The following is a 6,724-nucleotide window of genomic DNA, read 5'->3' as shown; positions in this document are numbered from 1 at the left end:
TGGAAATAACCCTCAAAGAACTCAAATTAGAAGTGACTACAAGAGATTGCTCCCAGAGATAAGAACTGGGTATGAAAAGAGCAGGGCCAGATTGAATGATTTTATAAAAATTGCTTAGAAAGCATTCGGTGAAAGTTAGACATTGTTACTATCATCATCATTATTGTTAGTATTGTTATCATTACAAGCTCTTCTATGTTATTTGATTTTTAAAGCCATATCAATTACATTGGTTTAATTTTTATTTTAAATGAAACAAAAGAAAAGAGTGCTGACTTACTCGAAATTTTAGGATTTGGAAGTATAGAAAACTTTGGATAATTATTCTCATTTTTATCCTCATTATTATTCTCATTTCACAAATGAGAAAACTAAGGTATAGATCATCTCAATTTTTTGCTTTCCACTCTGAAAACTACACCAACATCTAAGTTTCCACTGTGGTAGAAATGAAAATGTGCCTCTTGGTTTCCTGACTTTAGGGAATATAAATGACTGATAGAACCAACTGTTATGTTCCAAGTCCATCAAGGAGTTTGAGCTGTGGCATGATTCCCACATGGCAGCCAATGACTGAGGTGGCAGAGATATGAAGGCAGACCCACTGCTGTGTGTCACTGGACCCCTCTGACATTGACTCAAGGACTTCCCATAGCCTTGTTAAAACTTTCTTAGAACTGCACTACATCTAAAACACTCCCTACTCAACTTTGTCCCTTCTATATTTTCTGAACCAGAAAGTCATACCTGAAGGAAAGTTCTGCCAGCCTCCTCCAGCATTTTTCCTCATAGGCATTTTCTCCAGTAAATAACTTGCACACATAATTTCATATTGATGTCTGCTTCTCAGAGGAGCCAAACTAATACAACACCCATTCCTAAGTTTTTTCTAGCCTTAAGGATAGATCCTCTTGCCCAAGGATGGTCAACTCAACAGTACTGTTGACCGCATTGCCTCCTGCCTTCCCCAGGACCTAGTCGCCCCCCTCATTCTTACTTACAATACTTCCTTCTTTCTTCTTAGTACCGATGGTCTCTCTTAACTAAACAACTACTAAAACATCTGTCCTAAAAGCCAGATCCCTTTCAGTTTGATTAAGAAAGCAGAGCCACTCAAAGAATTCCAGACATAAAGGGTTTAATATAAGAATCAGGATTTACCTGAAAGATGGAAGAGCTGAAGGAGTAAAGGTCAAAAAATTCATCACCAAGTCAGAAAAGGTGAAACAGACACTGATGACCACAACCTAAATCACTAAGGCAATAGATTATCTATTGAAAGTTCATAGAAAAACTTGGACTTTTCAAATTTCTCTGAAAAAGTTTCCATCGATGCAAATAGCGTGAAGACTCGAGGACTTTTTGGACTTTACAAAATAGACTCCATTGGGAGCCATGACAGTAATGCAAACTGGCAAACAACCAAGTCACATGACGGGAACGCCCCTAGAATGTGACCGGACCTCCCCAAACCACAGAAAGGTCTCAGCCAACTGAGACAGGGCCACACAGCTGCCACAACTGATAACCAAAGAACTCTGACCTTTGGGGGCTATATAAACTGAGCACTTCGGACAGACGACACTCAAGACTGACCAGAGCACACTGTGCGGGTATCATTAGAGCCGAAGACCTTGACCTTCTACCCGTCACAGCCACTGGGTTGGGACCAACAAGAGGACATACGCACCAGCAGTTCCAGAGTTCAATTCAGGAACGTGGAGGTGTTTCACTCTTTCACTCTGTCACTTAAGCCTCTGTACTTTCCTCTTTCTATGTGTTGTGCATTAATCTGATCAGTTTATCTGAGAAGGTTCTACTCAATTAACCTGGCATTGTGGAAAGACACAAACATGTCCATGGGTGTTACCTCAGTAGCCATCTTTTTTGATCTTGACAATCAACCAATTCATTCCAAAGCAGTAAAGTGGGTAGTTCTCAAATGCGCATTGAGAAGCCTCTGCAGATCTCGTTCAAGTTAGGCGCTAGCAAAATCTAACTCAGAATCATATGGGGAGGGGATTAAGGAACATGTAGTTCCCTGGAATATACTGCAGAGGATATTTTGCACAGGGGTTCTGGTGATGCTGCCTATTTCACCCAGCCCCCACTCATGGAAGGGAGGTTCTAGCTTGGGGCAGTGCACGGAGAATACCGGGGTCCCCATCGCCCTTGCTCTGGCCTATTCATGAGAGGTTCCTTGCCCAAGCTGAGAAGACCAAAGGCTGCAGCTGCAAACCCATTAAAATCCCACTGCCAAGGGCTCAGGTCCTAAAGCACGTGCATCACTCAGAGAAGTGCATCACTCAGAGAAGCACATCACCGGTCCCATCTACGAGTCCAGAAACTTAATTCAGAGATTTTGCTGTGGGGAGAGGCAGGCAGTAAATTACAGAGCTTTGAATTTCTTCCCAAAAGAACTGACTCTATTTGCAATAGAATGTGGGGAAGTTCAAGCCTAAGAATTCTCTCAAAAACAATGGAAGCTGTGCTGAAAAGCAATTAATAGGAGACTGGTAAATTCATTAGAGGTATACACTCAACCATAGACTAATTCGTTTGTGAGAGAAAATCAAGGAAAGAGATAGCTAGGAAAAGTTCTCCTGGGATCAGAAGAAGTCTCAAACACTAACGAAAAACAACTCCTTTCTTCCAAGAAGCCCAAATTGAATTGAATCTATCTGTGGAATAATTCAGGCCCAAGGCATTGTTGAAACAATAGAGCAATGACAGAGCAACTGGTCAACCTTAACAGTTGGGTGTGGTCAGGAAGAGACAGTCAAACAGAGGCCTTGATTTTATGAGGTAAGCATTACCCTGATACCAAAACCAGACGAAGACATCACACAAAAAAATGATAGGCTAATATGTCTTATGAATATAGATGAAAAAATCCACAACAAACTGTTGACATAACAAATAAAAAATTGGTTTAAAAAACACCATAACAAATCAAGATTTATTCCAGTTAAACAAGGCAAGTTCAACATTTGAAAATCAATTAGTGTAATCCATCACATCAACAAGCTAAAGAGAAGTCATATGATCATATCAATAGATGCAAAAAAAGAAAAGTATCTGACAAAATCCAACACCTACTTATGATAAAAACACAGAAATCTAGGTAGAGAGGGGAACTTCCTCAATTTGATAAAGAACATCTACAAAAAACCTATAGCTAACATAATACTTAATGGTGAAAGACTGGTGCTTTTCTCTAAAGATCAGGAACAAGAGAAAGATATCTGCTATCGCCACTTATATTCAATATTGTAGATTATGGAGATTCTACCCAGGGATATTAGGCAAGAAAATAAAATAAAAAGGCATCCAGATTGGAATAGAAGAAATAAAGCTATCTCCATTCACAGATGACATGGTCATGTATATATAAAAATTCTAAGAAATCCACTAAAAAACTATCAGAATTAATAAATTGAGAAATATAGTAGGGTACAAGAGTACTATGCAAAAATCAATAGTATTTTATACACTTGCAAAGAACAATCAGAAAACAACCTGAAGAAAACAATTCCTTATAATAGCATTCAAAAGAAGAAAATATTTAGAATAAAATTTAATTAACAAAAGTACAAAACTTACACTCTAAAAATTATAAAACACTGCTGATGGAAATTAAATATCTAAATAAATGAACAGACATTTCATGTTCATGAACCAGGAGACTTAATATTAAGATGGCAATACTTCCCAAATTAATCTGTAGATTCAACGCAATCCTATTAAAATCTCAGCTGATTTCTTTGCAGAAATTAACAAGATGATACTAAAATTCATATGGAAAATCAAGGGACCCCCCAAAAATAAAATAATCTTGAACAAGGAAGAACAAAGTTAGAGGACTCCTGCTCCTCAATTTCAAAAACTTACTACAAAGCAATAAGAGGGGCATAAAGACCAATATATAGACCAATAGGATAGAACAGAGAGTCCAGAAATAAACTTACATGCACAGTCAAATGTTTTATTTTTGTTTTTTGTTTTGTTTGTTTGTTTGTTTTAGGCGAGGCAACCCTTGGTTGACCTCACAGATTGCAAGGACCTTATCAGTTTACAATCCCTTATTATTATTATTTTTTTTTTTATGCCTACAGCACCTGGTCTTCCTAGGTGGCCTCCCATCCAAGTACTAACCAGGCCTGACACTGCTTAGCTTCTGAGATCAGACGGAATCGGCACATTCAGGGTGGTATGGCCATAGACTCAAATGTTTTTTGACAAGGCTACCAAGACTACTCAATAGGGTAGGAAGAGTCTTTCAACAAATGGTTCTGGGACAACTGGGTAGCCAAATATCTCTCTCTTTCCTTCTCCCTAGCCTTCTTCCTCTCTCGGTCCCTTTTTCTTTGCCTCTCCTTCTCCCATGCCCCATAACACCTTCCTGTCCTTGCCCACAGTGGCCTCTTTCTGGAGTCTGATTAGAGTTGTCTGATTAGAATAATCGGGAAACCTGTGACTGTAAGAGCTCTAGAAGCACCAGTCATTTCAGCGCCTCTTCTGCTCTCAGCTCATTGTTCCTCATGCCAGTCCTAAGTTTCACTGGAGCCACCAAAAGTTAAATTACAGGACTCAAAACTTTATTTATCTATCCCTAATTCAAAAAATGTGAGAAGAAGCCTGCTTTTCTTAGTGCTATCTTTATCAGGACCTCAAAAAATTGTGCAAAACTGCAATGACTCATCATACATCTATAGCAATTAGAAAGAAAAGTTGTGTCTGTTATTTCCTTATTGAAGGACAAATGGTTAGACAGAACATGAGGTACCTACTCCAGGCCTTTAGGAGAGCCCAGGAGATCAGATTCTCTAGCAAGTGTCTAGCCATCCTACTTCTACTGAAATTTTTGTCATGTATGCAAAATATCCATTGAGCAGTTGCTTCATTCTTCACCTCTAAATAATAACCCAGAAATTTAGAAATATATGTTCGCTTTTTTCTCATCTATGTACAAACATATATGTAGAGAGATACTCAGAGCCATTAATAATCCAAAGCTGGCAGAGCATGTCTGTTGTGTAGATCTCAAGAACCTATTGCATTGACAACTGTAAGAGCAGAGGAGAATGAGGTGCGTATGTACAACAGGGCTGTGATATTAGCTCAAAGACTGCAATCTAAAATATAACATTATAAGTTAGCAGAAACCTCCCTCAAATGTTTAAGAAAGGAAGCAGTCATCTAGAAACATAACTGAGCCAAACCTTCTAGTTATTAGGATCCTTTTTGGCTGAAAGCTGTGCATTTGTGGAAGTTGGAAAAATCTTTGCAACATCATAACTGGTTTGTTCACATATTTGCCAAATGACCTGGGACAAAAAAATCTCTTTAGCACCTCAGATTCTTCATTTGATTTTTTAAAACATCTACCTTAGTTATCTCCAAGGGCTATTATGGAAATCAAAGGCAACCTTGTGTGTAAACTAAACACACACACACACACACACACACACACACACACACACACACATTAAAATAAAGGTAAAATAATTATTATTTCCCAATACTAACTTAATCAAACCCTGAGAAAGTCAGGCTCATTCTCTTTCATATCATATTACATAGTGATTAAAGTAGTAATATAATAGTGTATCTCTTCTCTTTTTATTAATCTATGTTCTCGTTCTTCAAACTCAGCTCAAAACTTCTACTAGGATGTTAGTATTAAGAGAGCACATGAAAGTATTAAAAGACAAAATGTCATGCAAATTATTCTTAAATGTGGCAAAATGTTAAAGTTGAGACTCTAAGAAAGGCACGCTCTTTGAAATATTCATTTAACTTTTCTCTAAGATGCAACATTAAGAAAATAAAATGTTGGTAGGGGGAAACAGAATATATTCTCTCACACTTTGGTTCTTCATAAGAGATTATCTTCTTTCCCTCACCCTCTTTGTCTAGAATTTGTTATAGTTTAATAAATTATGAAATTTAGTGAACATCCTGTTTCTGCCACATTCAAAAGGTTGTAGGACCGCTGAAATGGTACTTCATCCTTCTGAGCCTCAGTTTCTTCATTTGTAAAACAAGAATCCTAATAGTGTTGAGTTGACAGCATCTAACTCAATAATTTGTCTGCTTTAGAACTATGCAAAATAGTTCCAGTAACATTTCAAGCTTCAATGTTCTTATTGGTAAATAAGGAAAAATGACAACTCGTAGAATGTTGTGAAGATGAAAAAGACCATAATTGTGAAAGCATTCTGCAAACCACAAAGTTCTATGATGATGATTTTGGTAATGTTGATAATGATGATAAATTGCTTTATTTAAATGTGTAATATTATACTAGCCACATATATTGGTTTAGAAATAATTACAGATGGGTTTTTGACTTTTAAATAATTAGTAAAAACCTTTTTTTATGTAATCTGTTAGATTTGTTCTTCATGTACTAATTTCTCTAGTTGTTAATGGCACCTGTTGGGAGGTTACCCAATATTGGTCACTATGGGGACCTTTACCCCCTTAATATTGTACAAGACCTTTAATATTTATAAAATTTGAGAAAATGGAAGATCTCCTGAAGTTCAGTTCATCAGGGTCACTGCTGAGATCATTGTCAAATTCTAATGGTCCAGGTGAAAATCAGATCAGTTGGCAGTGCTCATACCTACTGTGCCAAGTTTTACCATTGAGACCTCTGCCACCCCACTAAGGCAATAGTGTGAGTGCCAGGTCCCCAGATATTCACACAGTCAACCAA

The 6,724-nt window shown here is 37.5% G+C and overlaps 1 pseudogene; it reads right to left on the bottom strand.

Annotated features, from left to right (window-relative positions):
• Positions 1-4,106: 4,106 nt before the first annotated feature.
• Positions 4,107-4,224, bottom strand: LOC112485577 (annotated as a pseudogene).
• Between the last annotated feature and the right edge of the window lie 2,500 nt (positions 4,225-6,724).

Source organism: Pteropus alecto, unplaced genomic scaffold (assembly GCF_000325575.1).
Source record: "Pteropus alecto unplaced genomic scaffold, ASM32557v1 scaffold5, whole genome shotgun sequence".
In the NCBI taxonomy this organism is placed as follows: domain Eukaryota; kingdom Metazoa; phylum Chordata; class Mammalia; order Chiroptera; family Pteropodidae; genus Pteropus; species Pteropus alecto.
The sequence above is the reverse complement of the archived record's forward strand: the minus strand, read 5'-3'. Positions and strand labels throughout refer to the sequence as shown.